Raw genomic sequence first — 15,358 nt, forward strand, 5'->3', positions numbered from 1 at the left:
GCAGATCACTTCATGTTCCACAGGCAAAGAAGATCTACTACCCAAGCCATCCTGCCAGCTAAACATTGCCTGAATGCAAGATGTTCTGGTGAGCTCTACGGGTAAGAGCGGTTTGTAGATCTAATGTTATCACTTCTGTTCATGTCCTGCTTTGCAGGTCTTTGGAACAGAACTGTCAACATTAATGTATGCATGAGTCACGCACAAGGAGACATCTACATTCTGCAGGGAGTTTCTGGTTTTCCTTCATCTACACAATTGCTGCATTGGTCTTTGAACCGCGAACAATTTTTATTCATGGCACCATAACTGGATCACAAGGCATAATTTGTTTCCCCTCTGGCCCACAAGTGAGCTGTAGAGCCATCATGAGATTTAGAAGTTCACTAAAGGGCAGAACAGCAAGTACATTTTTCGACTTGAGTGCAGACAGTGGTCAAAGAAATACACACATTCCTATGATTCGAGTTTATAAAATGTGCTCCAAGTGAATCCTCTATATGGATAAAGAATTGAGAAAATTAATATTTGGTGCACGTATTTGGTCCACAGGTGAGCAGTAGAGCCATCATTGGATTTAAAAGTTCACTATGGTCACTAAAGGACAAGACAGCAAGTAAATATTTCCAATTGAGTGAATGGTCAAACAAATACACACATTTCTATGATTCGACTTTGTAAAATCTGTTCCTAGTGAATATTCTGCATGGATAAAGAGAAAAGAACAATACTATTTAGGTAACATGAAAACAAAATCATAAACTAATCTACTGCATTACAGTACCAATCGCGATGCTTTAAAAAGAAAACTCCTACTACACCAGAAAATACCATCAGTAAAATGGAATAAACAACAGAAAGCTTCACCAAGGAACATATGTGGTTGCTTTAACTGAATAGTGGTACAGAGCAACATCCCAAAACGCCATAACCCATTTGTAGAACATATTCTTACCCTTACATGCATACAAAAGACCCCAAATTGGAGCCAGAGACACGGTTTAGGGGAGCTTTCATCATAGAAGTAAAAGGGAAAGAAACTGACGTGGTGGTGTACATTATGAACAAGTAAAACCAGCGAGTAGATTCCCAGAGCCAATTGTTATGATGGCATTTTAAAGGAGGAGGGTAGGAGGTAAGGAAGTAGAACTGCGAACAGTAAGGATCCATATACAAGCTGACAAAATTGTTGATGGGCCAACAGCCATATAAGTATGAAATTTTGGTAGTTTACATGTGGACTTCAGCAGAAAGAACGAGGGCAGGGAAGCTAGCCTTTCAAATGATCCAGTATCAAACGTGTTACAAATGGAAAGTAGTAATGTACAAGGAAACAAACGCAGATGTGAGACTAAAACAGAAGCAGCTCAACAGCGTAAAGTAGAACCATTAACAAAATTATTGAACATAATTCTAACAGTGCTTTTGAAGACAAACACAATTGTAACTTAAAAAGTAGTGGGCATTAGGGGAAAGCCTACAGATCACTAGGGAGCGGGAGACTGGTAGACAAGAGAATATATAGGTGTGGTACCAGTCATATGAAGAAAACCGATGTTTCCTGAACGCACTATACTTTCAATGTTTCGTTTTAGCAAAGGTTTTCTGCTATAAGGCTCCCTAGTGCTAACAGTATTCACAAAGTAGGCTATGGGTCTACCCCCTTCAACCACAGACTTTCTTCCACCAGACTCTTTCAGGCATTAGCTTGAGGCTTTGTCAATTACATCTTGGCCCAGCACAGTGGAGTATTTATCTCTCACCCAAGGCTACTTACTGGTTGTTCCAGTGTATTCTTCCACCTTCCCTTGAGTGATTGCATTGGACTGCATGAACAAATACTTAACTATAGCCAGGGCTGTACGCTCCTTCTGGCTCCATCCCGTTTATCTTACTCTATTGTGCTAAAACTGCATGAGTTTACACAATAAACCCAGACCTTTTAGCCTTGCCAATGCGTGTACCAAGCAAGCATGCTGAGCATGTCATTTTGCATCGATGGACCTTCGGATATGACCAGATGGCTCTCCCCACCAATAACTCGGTGAACCTGGCTCCCATGCATTTCAGGCCCCCTATACAGTGCTCCTCTGACAAGAAAAAGATAACTCATTTGCAATTTGTTTACCCAGTCATTCGCAATAGTTACAACTATTTAGGGACAAGTATGAACATCAAATATGGAATGTACTCAATTATGTTTCAACAAAAGGAAAACAGAATACAACAATGTTCACCCCATGAACGAATTCATAAATGTATCTTGTCACCACACTTGATGTACACTGATCACAATTCAATGTTTCAACTACTACTGACGGAGTTATTTCACACAACACTTTACATGCAACCATAACATAGATGAATGCATGTAGACAGATGTATACAGACCTTTATACTGGCAAACATTATAATTATCTTTGACATATGGAATAAATAAGTAAAACATGACTAATTACAAAGTTTGCATTTTCGTTCATCTTTGTGGTTCAACCCTTCTGAATCTTCTCCCCTAAAGCTCAGCGTGAAGGTGGCCATCCACACAGTAATACAGGATGAGCTTGAAGACAAGTAACAGCCATATCAAGTCATTAAGCGGTGTATATTAATAACACTCAGTTGCAGAGCTGTAAGGCCTGTTGCGAGTTACTGTGGAAGTGACTGTCAACATATTTCCACACTGCGACTCTGAAGCCTTATGACAAAGAAGTTATTCTGTAGTTTATATGCATAGGATACTGCTGCAGCAGAGGTCTAAGGTCTAAAGTGGGTGATGCCAATACAAATAAGCCTAATTATGTTAAGCTACATTGGATCTTTCTGCAAGCCACCTACATTTACAGTCGATTGTCCTACTGCTCCAGCTTGACTCATAATGCTCCCTTCTCTGCCAATCCCTACGCATGGCTCAATTGACCACTCATACAAAATCATTAATTTCTTATAGGGACATTCACAAAGCGTTTGCTTCATCTTCCCCTACACATAACTGTGCCAATGCTTCAATTATTTTTCAGAGTCTGTCTCATCCTTAACAATAATCTCTTTCCCATCAATACTTTCACTGTGAATATGACTTGCATGTTTCTGCTCCCTCCACCAAGCCACAATTTGGGGGAGCAGGTTCTTGTCAAATATCTATTTACACATGGAGGTTTTGTGAATCACATTAGACGGGTTCAAAATTTAGTTAAATTACCGTAAAGAAGGAACACAATGGAGAGGTGTGGTGCAGCAGCCAGGGAAGCTGACTTCGGAGTACAGGGTTCACGGTTCGATCCCCGGCTCCGGCGGCAGGGCAGCTCAGTACCATGCGACTCTGGGCAATAGCTCACTTAATTTCCACGACGGACCCCAGCGCCTTGAGACCCATAAGGGTGAGTAGTTTGCACTTAACAAATACGGATTTACATTTAACACTATGGTCAACGAAAATAACTCGTGGCTGCGAGACTGAACCAAAGCTCTAAAGTTCTAAGTTTTAACAGTGGTCCCGTTGCCCATCTGATCCTATTAACAAGTCCTTTTAACTTTTATAACTCTAGTGGCCCGTTGGCAAACCCCCTCACAATGGTCACTTTCTCCAGCTCAACCATCACAATGGTCAGCTCACGGACAATGGCTGTTCTTCTCTATCATCCTTGGTCACAATCTGCTCACCTCACTACTCACAATGGTCCATTGCACACAATATCCAATTTTTCACAACCTGACCCCAATCTCAATAGTCCATTTGCCTAAACAGCCCCCTCTAAGAATGACACATTGCCCCAATTTGAAGTGGCTAACAATTGCCCATCTCCCACACTCCAAGTGACCGATTGCCCGTAATTTTTCTCTTCTCACAGTGACCCACTGGCCACAATATTCCCCTTTACTAGGCCAATTGCCCCAATCTATTCCCACTCACAATAGCTCACTCCCATGATCAGGGCCTGAACAAAATGACCCCTTGCCACAACCAACCCCATTCATAATGGCTCCTTACTTCATCTGCCCCCACCTACCATAGCCCATGCCCCACAATCTGCCCCAATCACAATATTACAATTCCTCAAACAGGCTCCAATTCATGCCGGTTTAAAATGACCCTTTGCAGAAACCTGCTTCTGCTCAAAATGCCCCCATTGGCCTATTGATTCCTGTTCACCATGGCCCATTGCCTCCATCTGCCTTTGCACATGACTGTTTACTCTCACCTGCCTCCCACTCACAATGGCCTCTTGCCCTCAGTGCTTTAAGTGGGATGAAAAAGGTGGGGAGGCGAGTCTCTGTGGAGTGTGACCATAACTCTGTGGTGTAACACATGCCCCTGATGTGCAGTGGGGAGCCTCATTTAGCCTAAGGCCTATGAATAGCTGTCAGAGTTAAAGGCCCCTCACCACTTTCTGCAGGTGGGACTGCTCTTATTTTGCATTGCGCCACTAACGCAAGTAGAAATTGTAATTTTGTCAAATGGGGGTGTGCAGCTCAAAAAAAGTCCAGTAGGCAGATATTAGTGGAAAAGTAACTTCTTTATTCTAAATTTAATGAGATCATCTGTTATGTATACTCCAGCCAACGTGTTCCATTTCCATATTGGGAACTTCATCAGGGCAACAATTATTTGAAAAGTGGCAATTTCCAAAAAACCAACAAGCTTCAATAATAGTACTTATTTCCAAGAGGTTAGTGGAACTTGCCCAAATGGAGAGTATTTTCCTATGTCTGTTGTGACAGTATAGATTTGCAATGGTTACATAACAGACGAGTCCATGTTGCGTAAAGTAGCCCAGCGGAGGAAGACCCAAAGGGCAAGTGTAATCTCTATGTCCACTGAATATCCGTGGAAGTTTCTAATAGTTCATATTTTTCTCATAAGGTCCCGTGTATTGCACTGGGGCCCGCATGAATTGAAGGCAGATGTAGTATCTCCTATGTGCCGAATTGAACTTCCTCTCTCTTACGTACGCGGACAAAATTACTCTTTGATCTGGAGCACAGTGACGCCAATCAACGGCTGGCATTGTGGTTGTCTGCACAGCGAACTCATTTATTAGAACTGGTGTGAGCAGCGGCACAGGAGGTTGTAATGTTGTCTCAATAAACACTCGAGACACGTGTGATCTTTCCGTTGTGTTTATTCGTATCTCACATGAGCAGTACGCCGAGGAGCGCCGGCCAACACTCTCTGCACTTCGCTGCGACGCGCTAACTGTCCCCCGCTCCGCGCTCGCTCTGCGCGCGCATCCGGCGCCAACGTGCCATGCCCGCGTCACGTCTGCGTGACGCGGTAACAACTAGACCGCTACATATCTCCCCCTTTTTCCAACCCAAAGCTCAGTCACTTACAGTTCGCAGTCCAATTCAAAGTCTTGGAACCTGGAGGGCCTTACAACTTGTCTTCCGCTCCTGGTCACTTTACCACTGTACCCTCGAATCACTTGGCTCTGTGTTTCCTCACGTTCTGTTCCTTCAGTCATCGCTCCTCCACTGTTCATATTACCTCTCGGTCTGTCCATCTCTACCACAGGGGTCTCACCCCCTTGATCTCCTACTTGCTCCTCTCCTGCCTCTGCTTCTTCCCTTTCTTCACTTCCGCTCACCTTATTCCCTTCATCCACGTCTTCCATGCTTTCACCTTCCGGTTCCCACTGTTCCCATCTCAATATCTTGTTGCACCGGGCCATGCGGTCCTGCGACCACACGTTCCCATCGCTGAGCAGGGCCGCTCTATCATACACTTCCTTGACCTGCATGGGCTTGCTGTACTTGCTGTCTCCTTTCCTTTGTAGGGTAGCCAATTTTACTCTCACCCATTCTCCTCCCACTAACTGAGTGTCCTTCACGCTCCTCCTCTTGTTGTAGTTATTGGTGTAGATGGCTTGTGCCCTCTCCAGATTTGCTCTTACGACCGCCGGAGACCATTCACTGGTCACTACCTTCTCCTTCCAGATTCTGTTGTCATGCGTGAAGGGTTCCCGTCCTCTCAATATTTGAAACGGGCTGTAGCCCGTACTTGTGGGCGTTATACGGTAGGCCCATACCATATTCTCCACCGCTTTCTTCCAGTCTTTGTTACAGTTGATGGCCGCTTGTATGGCCCCCATCACCACCCTGTTAAATCGTTCCACCAGACCGTTTCCTGCCGGGTGGTAAATGGCCGTGTGCTTTACCGAGATGCCATTTCTCCCCATGAACTGTTTCCATTTATCTGAGGTGAACTGGGGCCCATTGTCGCTTAAGATGGACTTGGGAATTCCCTCTCGGGTGAATGTCTCCGATAGGAACTCCAGGATGTTCTCCGTGTCCATGGATTCGCTCACTTTTATCTCTGGCCATTTGGAATAACGGTCGATGAGGACACACACATATTTCTGTACGCTCTGGTCATCCAGCACCGGTCCTAAAATGTCTATCGACAACTCTTCCCATGGGTTTGAGGGAGTGTCGAATTTCCCCAGTGCTGGGCGTAAGGGCCTCAACGTTTTGTCGGCCCCTTGGCATTGGGGACACTCTCTGACGTGTCTCTCTGCTCTCATGTCCATGCCTGGCCACCAGTAGTTCTGTTTCGATCTGGCTTTGAGTTTCCCAATGCCTAGGTGGCCTTCATGCAATAAGACCAGCAATTTGTTGATGAGGTTTGTGGGGGGGATTACTCTCTCTCTCCCCGGTAGATGAATATGCCCTCGTCTCCCACTGTCAGTTCTTCTCTCACCTCATAGAAAGGTTTGAGGTTGGGTTTCACCTTTTTCTTATCAGGCCACCCTTGGGTGATGTGCACTTTTGCCTCCATCAGGTCAGCATCTTCTTCATAAGCTTCAGTCCACTCTTGTATGCTGATGATCTTCTCTTGGTCCTCTATGAGAGCCACCATCTCTCCTCTATCCGCTGGGTCCTCTTCTCCCGGCTCCATGGCCGCCGCTCGGCTCAGGTAGTCCGCCACTCGGTTCTTGTTTCCAGGGATGTACTCCACGTCGTATCTGAATTCCAACAATTTTAGGGACATCTTCGATATCCTGGGTGTGGCGCTGGCGTGTCCGCAGGATGTTAAAACCTTCACTAACGGCTTGTGGTCCGTTTTGAGCAGGAATCGGGTGCCCCATAGGAACTGCCGGAACCTCGTCATGGCCCACACTACCGCCAACATCTCCTTCTCAATGACGCTGTACTTGCCTTCTGTCTCCGTCAGTGCTCTGGAGGCGAAACTAATTGTCTCCATGTCCCCACTTCCTCGGTCTTGCATAAGTACAGCACCTAACCCCTTGTCACTGGCGTCCGTGATGAGTATGGTGGCGCCTTGTGGGTCGTACCCCTTGAGTGGTATTGCTTCCAGGATCCCCTTCTTGACGACTTCAAATTCCGCTTGGGCTTCCGGTGTCCATTGGAACACCGTGCTTTCTCTGGTCAGCCTCCTCAAGTTGTAGGTCTTGGATGCGAATTGTACCACAAACTTACTGTAGTACTCTGCCATCCCCAGGAATGATCTGACCTCCTCCTTGTTCTTGGGGGGCGGTGCTTCAACAATGGCTTTCACGTTCTCCTTCTTGGGTGTGATCCCCTGTTGCCCTATTTCGTGGCCCAAATAGGTCACTGATTGCAGTCCCAACCAGCATTTCGACCATTCCGCCGTGAGCCCTTTGGCTTCCAGTGTCCGTAATACCTTATCTAGTGTCCGGTCATGGTCCCTTCTATCTCTGCCCATCACTAGTATGTCGTCCTGGAAGTACTGTACGTCCTTGCAGTCTCTGAACAGTTGGTGCATCATCTTTTGGAAGACAGCCGCCGCCGAGGCTAGCCCGAACGGCATGCGACAAAATCTGTAGCACCCAAACGGGGTAATGAACGATGTGAGACTTTTGCTGTCCGGGTGTAGAGCTACCTGGTGGTAGGCTGATGTGAGGTCGATGGTGGAGTACCACTGGACTCCTCTGGTTCTCGCCAGCATCTCCTCTATCTTGGGAAGGGGAAATTTCTCCACCACTATGTTCTTGTTGAGTTCCCTCAAGTCCACACAGAGCCTGACCTTCCCGTTGGGTTTCATCACGACCACCAAAGGCGCCAGCCATTCGGCGCAGGTTATGGGTTCTATGATGCCCTTCTTCTCCAGATCTTGAAGTTCTGTCTGGACAGCTTCCCTCACTGCAATGGGCACATTCCTCACCTTATGTGCTACTGGTGTGGCTCCTTCCTTAAGTACTATTTTGTGTTGGAATTTCTCCATTTTTCCTACTGTGCCCCCAAACACCTTTGGGTAGTTCTTCTTCCATCGATCTATGTCCGGCCATTCCTCCTGGTCTGTGAGCAGGATCTGTTCCTTCCCCCCTGGGTCGAGTTTTATGCCCAGGTCGCCTTGGTCCAACCATCCCAGGACGGAGGGTCCTTTCTCGGCCACATACAGTTTGCACCACGCTGATCGGCCTCTGAACTCAAACAGTAGACGTCGGAAGCCTAGCATGGGAATGCGATCACCATTATATGTTACCGGTCGTATGTCTAGTTTCTCCAGCCCAGGGCCCAACTCCGTTTCGAATTGTTCTACCCACACTGCTCTCTGTATGATGGTAAATGGGGATCCGGTGTCTGCCACGACTGAAATTGTTATGCCGCCCATGGACATCTCTAGGACCGGTTTGGTTGATCTCTTGGCATCCACGCTCAATACCTGATCATATATACACAAGACTGTGACCACCTCTTCCTCCGTGGCTTCTTCCTGGTCTTCCGTGCTTTGGTCCATATATTTCACCACTCCTTTCTGCTGTTTCTTCCGACACACCTTCTCGTAGTGTCCCATGATACCGCAGTGCATGCATTTGGCTCTGAAGGCCGGGCAACGTCTGTCGTGGGCTTCGTGGGACCAACTTCCACACCTGTAGCATGTTTTCTTGTTTTCGCTGTCCGCTTGTTTCCCTTGCCATCTGCTGGTCCCTTTGGCCATGGGTGGTTTGGTTTTCTGGTCCCTGCGGTGATCTCCCTCTTGTATCCTGTTCACCATGGTTGGGGTGACCGTCTCTTTTCTGGTAGCCTCGGCGCACCTCTTTGAGATTTCTGCCCTCTTCACTATGACCATTACTTCTTTGAGTGTGGTGTCCCCACTCGCCCACAGCTTGTCTTGCACGTTTGCACTGGTGGTGTGCATGATCACCTGGTCTTTTATAAATTCGTCTTCCCACAGTGCGTACCTGCACGGGGCTGCTAGCTTCCTCAGTGCTGCTACGTACTCTTCGATGGATTCCCCCACCTTTTGTTTCCTTTGCTGGAAGTTGTATCTATCTACTGAAACACAGACGGTGGGGCGGTATCGCTCATCCAGGTCCTCCACCGCGTGCGCATACACATCATCGTCTGTGTCTTCTCTCTTCGTGGGTACCAGACTCTTATATATCCTCAGTCCTTCTGGCCCTAGATTTAGTAGTAGGATGCGTTTTTTCCTCTGAGGAGTGAATTTTTCTTCGTTCTCGTCCTCCAAGACCCCTATAAAATTGTCTATATATTCCTTCCAGTCCTCCCATTTCATCATTGGTTCACCGGGTTTCGTTAGGAATTGCACCGGTGCAATCGCATACCCTGCCGGGGCACTCATCTTTGCTTCCTTGGTGCTTGTTTCGTCGGTAGCTTTGCTCGGGGGGCTACCTGGGGTGTTGTCGTTGTTTCTTGTGTGCTTGATCCTCTGGGGGCTCTTGTCACTGGACCCCACTTCCTCCTCTCTGGTAGCCAGTGCAGCGCTCTCTGTGCCTGATTACGTGCGAAGGCGGCTCGTATGCTTGTGGCGGTTGTGGACGGCGTCGTCCCTGTGGCCTGTATGCTGTTCGGGTACTGTACCGTGGCACTGCCACGCTCCTCGGTTGCTCTGTGCCTTGTAATCGACCTACGCGGTCGGCTAGGGCGTGTCCCGTGACTCCCCCCACTCCAGGCGGCCTGTGCGGTGTTCTGTTTGGGCCTGATGGCCTGGTAACGTGTCTTCCTTCGACTCGTGGGGGCCACGTGGAGTGTTGCCCTCTGCTGTGCTTCCCGTCGGTCTGGTTTCCGTCCCGACCTCGTCGCCACTGTAATGTTGTCTCAATAAACACTCGAGACACGTGTGATCTTTCCGTTGTGTTTATTCGTATCTCACATGAGCAGTACGCCGAGGAGCGCCGGCCAACACTCTCTGCACTTCGCTGCGACGCGCTAACTGTCCCCCGCTCCGCGCTCGCTCTGCGCGCGCATCCGGCGCCAACGTGCCATGCCCGCGTCACGTCTGCGTGACGCGGTAACAACTAGACCGCTACAGAGGTCCGCCGTTGTTACAATTTTGGGTAAGTAGAAATCGTTTTAAAGAGGTGTGGCCTATGTAATTAAGGATGTGGCTTAAAATATGTACTTCACACAGTGTGTTGCCTGACCAGTACCAGTATTTCGGTGACTATATCTGAGTTTTATGTTATTGCATCCGGACATGTCACACAACAACCAAGACATACATCTAAAACAAGCCAGAACTATTGGCATTGCCAATGCTTATTAGTTGCATCAGATACATGAATAAAAATCATTTTTTCGTGAATAATTTGAATTGAAAATGTTTCAATTCTGAAAATATGAGACTGTAATTTACACGTTCCTAAGGTCTGAGGAAGGAGCAGCAACCTTTGGAGTGTCTCAGACTCCATTTTTCCTTTTTACACCACTGTCTTCTACCGTTTTTCACACTGTTAGACATTTACACCTTTTTCCCCTCACACCTTTCTCAAATCCTACAGCTGCAAAGTATGGACTATACAAGTGAAGTGTGTCCTAAGCTGCATTGAAAAACCTACAGAAACACATCATCTTGAAAAATGCAAACATGCTTGTTTAATGTAAAACGAAGTACAAGATGTGAAACGGAAACATTTACTGAGGTCGCTGGCATCGAATACCTTGAGGTTTTGCAGTCATTGATGAGAAAATTATCATTGTTTTTGCCGGTAAAGTTAATGACATGGCTATAGAGTCCGATAAGGAACGGTCCAAAAGTCAGTTTGTAATAATTGACCGGTCTAGGACCCGGACGTACGCGCTTCACTTCTCATATGCCGAGAGCACTATGACCCAGTACCCTCACACTCCACCTTGCTCACAACGGTTCCTTTCCATCATCTACCTTCTCGGCTCAAAACGTCTACTTTTTTCAATACGTCACCCTACCAATGGCCCTTTAGTATTAACAATATCACCATACCACGCCTCGCAATGGCCCCATACACCGCTAACATGGATCATTTCCTTCAACCCTTTATTCAGTGAGCAACAATAGCATCTACACTCATGCCTCCCAAATCATGAACAGCCCCTCCCCTGACTCTACCAACTAACAATGGTTCCGTGCACACTTAAATTCTCACTTTCCCAAAGCCCCCACTCACGACTGCCAGATCCGTCTCTACAAACCAATGTTGCTCGTTCTGCTCCATTCCCAGCGATCCATTCCTCTCTTTTTCCTCATTCATAAGTGTTCCTTAGTATATTTAAAAACACTGTGGTTGCTTTACCCAATAGTTGCACATCTGAGATGCACATCAGAGGAAATGACCCTTCCTCAGATGTACACTTCCTCTGATGTTGCAGCCAATTCCTAATGGGCAACGCCCCCTTCCCTCCGACAACTCACAACAGTCCCTTGTCCAGTCCCTCCACCACGAAATGGTGGGGTTTTCTGAAGTCCCCGACACCCTCTCGCGCACCTACAGTGAACCCTTCCCTCACACACGTCAGTTGGAGGCACACGGGCTTGTTCCTCGGGCTCTAGTCCCTCTGGAGGGTCTTACCTTAGCGCCTGAATCAGTCCAGTTGCCGGATACCCGAACTCCACAGCACAATACTACACTACAGCTGCAACAACCCGCTATTCTCTGACTGACAGCTGAGCATGCGCGTTAACCCGGCGAGCATCTCCCATTGCACTGGCTCCAATCCGTCGCTCAGGTCCCTCCCTTCTGAGGAAGGACCACAACAGCAACAGAGCGGCCCCAGCATTTACAGAACATGGCGGCCATGTTAACAGGACAGCGCTTTCCATGGTTATCAACGAACTTTCTGCAGTTTTTCGAATATGCTAGAGTTTTTGGGCAAAATAAAAAAAATATAACCTTTTTATCTTTATTAGCAAACACCACTAAAAATAACACAATTGGGAAATTGTAACCTAAAATATTTTTTTTCCTGTTGTTATGCATACTAGAAAAACAAATTTTAAACTTTACATTTTTGCGTATGTTATATAGTGAAGAAGTGTGATGAACTTTGCTTTGTTTTTAACAGCTCGAACCCGATGCACTGGTTGCGCTAATTGAGCTACACTCATTGTTTCTTTAATTACCAAAAGTGTATATCCATTCGGTTTCATCGATATGAATTCGTGTCTCTCGTACTTTGTTTTCAATCTTAGGACATGTAGGAGTTTCCGTAGCAATATGTTGAAAACATATTGGGAAGGAGGGGGGCGGATAAAGGTTGATTGGGGAACCTTTGTTTCCTCCGATATGTGGGACAGGACTTGGTACCCAATCTAATATGTAATTAGATGTCTTCCTTTTGCAAGATGGCAACACCACGGAGAGTTTGACAGATATTCTACACCAGCTGATATAAACACGTCTATTCCTTCTATCGTGCCATGCTCATCTAGCTCCCCCTAAAGGAAGGACAGGTTGACATTATCAGTCAACAAAACAGCCACAAGAGTACAGAACCGGACTAAAATTTTCTGACACGGATTGGTGGTGTCTGGCAATATTTGTTGATGGAACAACAGGTCGCTCAAGTTTTCAAAATTCTTAGAAATGAGAACCAGTTGGCACACTTAAAAGTGTTATTGTTGCAGGCGGAATTGTTTGGCCCAATGCCTTTTCTACTCTCCTATATTTAAATTCTTATGACACTCCCTTGATCCTCTGATGGATCTTGTATTGTGCCACTGAGGGGTTGAAAATGAGAGGTCTAACATCCAGATATCCTATGAGGATCAGGAATTGGGATACCGACTCACAAATTAACAAATAGATTCTTGTATATGACTCTCAATACCAAACTATATAAATAAAGAATTATAACTGCTAGTCCAAATCCGCTAAATAAATTTACCCAAACTGAAATCATGCAAATCAATAATTTGGTTAAATACAAAACAATAACATTAGTATCTGTTGATTAGAGATCTCCTTTCATTGATTTTTCCCTGTCTTTAATCAATAAATTGGAATTCACGATCCCTTTTTAGGAGGTGAGTCACGATAAGCTCAGAGTCTATGATTTAGTTAAAAGTAAAATTTAACAAAGATTTTAAGAATTAGTACATCAATTAATGAATGTTTAGGAACTAAGGAGTGCTAGTCAATTTAATTAGTTTATGGTTGCTTTAAGGTGACAAAAGCTCTGGAAAGTTCAGCAAGGACATGAGCCATGACAGTTCATAGGCAGTGTCCCATCGAGAAAGAGTCCATAAATGGCGCAAAGTTCCCATAGGCAATATCTGGTCAGAAAAGTAAGCAAGTTCTGCTAAATTTGTGAAATCATCTGCCTCTCTCTCCACATCTATGCATAATACATTTCTCTAGTTCCGGTGGTGACACCTCCTTAGTCACCTCATTGTGTCAGACCACTCAGTCCATTGGTTAGTCCATGTAAGATGATTATCGTGAGACATAAAGAAGACATATATTATAGAAAAGGGGTGGTGCAAAGCACATACTTCGTCAGATCATCTGCCACATGTGATCTTCCAAACAATGATCCTTTAGCAGTAGGCACATGTACGAATGCAAGAGGACAGTTTCCCATAGCAAATGTTTCCAAAGTATCGACTATGTTGCAGATAGTCCTTGTAAGCAAGTGAGAACTCCTCAAATAAAACACATTTTTGCTTCACATTGTAAGTTTATGAAACATTCTCACAAGTGTAAGGGAACACAGAATAAGGAATAAAGAAGGCCTACAAGAAAGTCAATTTAAAATGTATATTTTAAAAAACCATAAACGTTCCAAAAGACATACATTGTGAAACATTTACCTAAAATAATCTAAGAACTTATCATCCATCAGCAGCAAACCATTTTATTTCTTAATTGGAAGACATGTTTAATACTTATTACCCATCATATTTATAAATCACAAATAAAAATGCCAATATGCAAAGATTAAAATGGCAGGCTAGGAGCCTAAACAATTAATTAAACGATAGACCTTGGAGAAATCGTACATACCACAACGCATACCTACAGATCTAAATGTGGTTGCCGATCTTAAACCAACTTTTTCATTTTCTGATTAAGGAGCCCATATAGAATTTACTATACAACCGATTGTGAATTTTCAGATAAAGTGCCAATGTGCAAGGTTAAGATGCGGTTAAAGTGCCAATGTGCGAGGTTAAGAAAACAAATAAAGAATAACTATGTAATGTGCAAATGTTTACATAACTTGACGGGATAGGGAGCAGCTTATGTCCATCTCCCTAGCAACCTCTCCCTACATGGCAATGTACCCACTGGACTCTTATTGGCTCTCTTCACCAACACCCCAACCTCCTCCCGTGTCCAAACCTATACACCTATCAAGGTTTTAAAAATGGCTAGAAACTGCACTAATCTGATGTTCAGCAATGTATTTCTTGGGTCCAATGACTCCATCAATGCAGTTCTACAGGGCCTGATTCCCAAGCTATAAAACTCTCTTCTTAACAAACTTCTTCGCTGGTTTATCAATACAGGACAAATACATATGACGTGCTGTAGAGTCTCAACCCCCTAATGACATAGGCGGCAGCTCTTGTCTTCTCCTTGGCCTCCTTCCCTCTATTTTGGAAGGAAGTTTAATATGGGTATCTCACCAAGTCTAAGTGCCAGAAATGTCTGTTTTACCTTCCATTGGTAAGGTGCTTTAAGTAGTGCCGATTCTCTTAGGGTTGAACATGATTTTAAAACCAGCCACCCATGAAGACGCTTTAACAGCTTTTCTTTGTCTACTATTGAACTTTGCAGTTTAATCAACTTATTTACAATTTTCTTAAAAACTTGCCCAGATATATTGGCATTCCATAGATTACCCAATTGACACTTCCCAATGCTGCTCTCCAAATATTTCTTGTAGACTCCATTCCCCCGTTGGAGATTGATTTCAATCAAAACTCGATTGGCCAGCGTATCATCAGGAGCTAAACGCAATTTGTGGCAGAGCTTTACAAATGCTGCAGGTCTAGCAAGTGTCTGTTTCGTTATTGAAAACTCCAACCGAACTTGGGCAGGAGAGGCTGATCTGGGTTGCTGGAAGGTTGGTTTATACAATCTTATCACTAGTTTGTCAAGTAGACTGGCCTCAGTACCTAACATTATCTCTAATCCATACGCAAAAGTTGGTA

The 15,358-nt window shown here is 45.2% G+C and overlaps 1 protein-coding gene across 3 annotated transcripts in view; it reads right to left on the minus strand.

Moving 5' to 3' along the window:
* Positions 1-11,908, minus strand: part of LOC146857927 (ras-related protein Rab-5B-like) — a 210,768-nt gene extending 198,860 nt beyond the window's left edge. For 2 of the 3 annotated variants that reach the window (XM_085648661.1, XM_085648660.1), the window contains exon 1: positions 11,772-11,908. The gene's annotated coding sequence lies outside the window, so the exon portion shown is untranslated. Of the gene's footprint in view, positions 1-11,394; positions 11,522-11,771 lie in introns of those variants that run through there. The other variant, XM_085648662.1, reaches the window with a different exon arrangement.
* Positions 11,909-15,358: the final 3,450 nt, after the last annotated feature.

Source organism: Triturus cristatus, chromosome 3_2 (assembly GCF_964204655.1).
Source record: "Triturus cristatus chromosome 3_2, aTriCri1.1, whole genome shotgun sequence".
In the NCBI taxonomy this organism is placed as follows: Eukaryota; Metazoa; Chordata; class Amphibia; order Caudata; family Salamandridae; genus Triturus; species Triturus cristatus.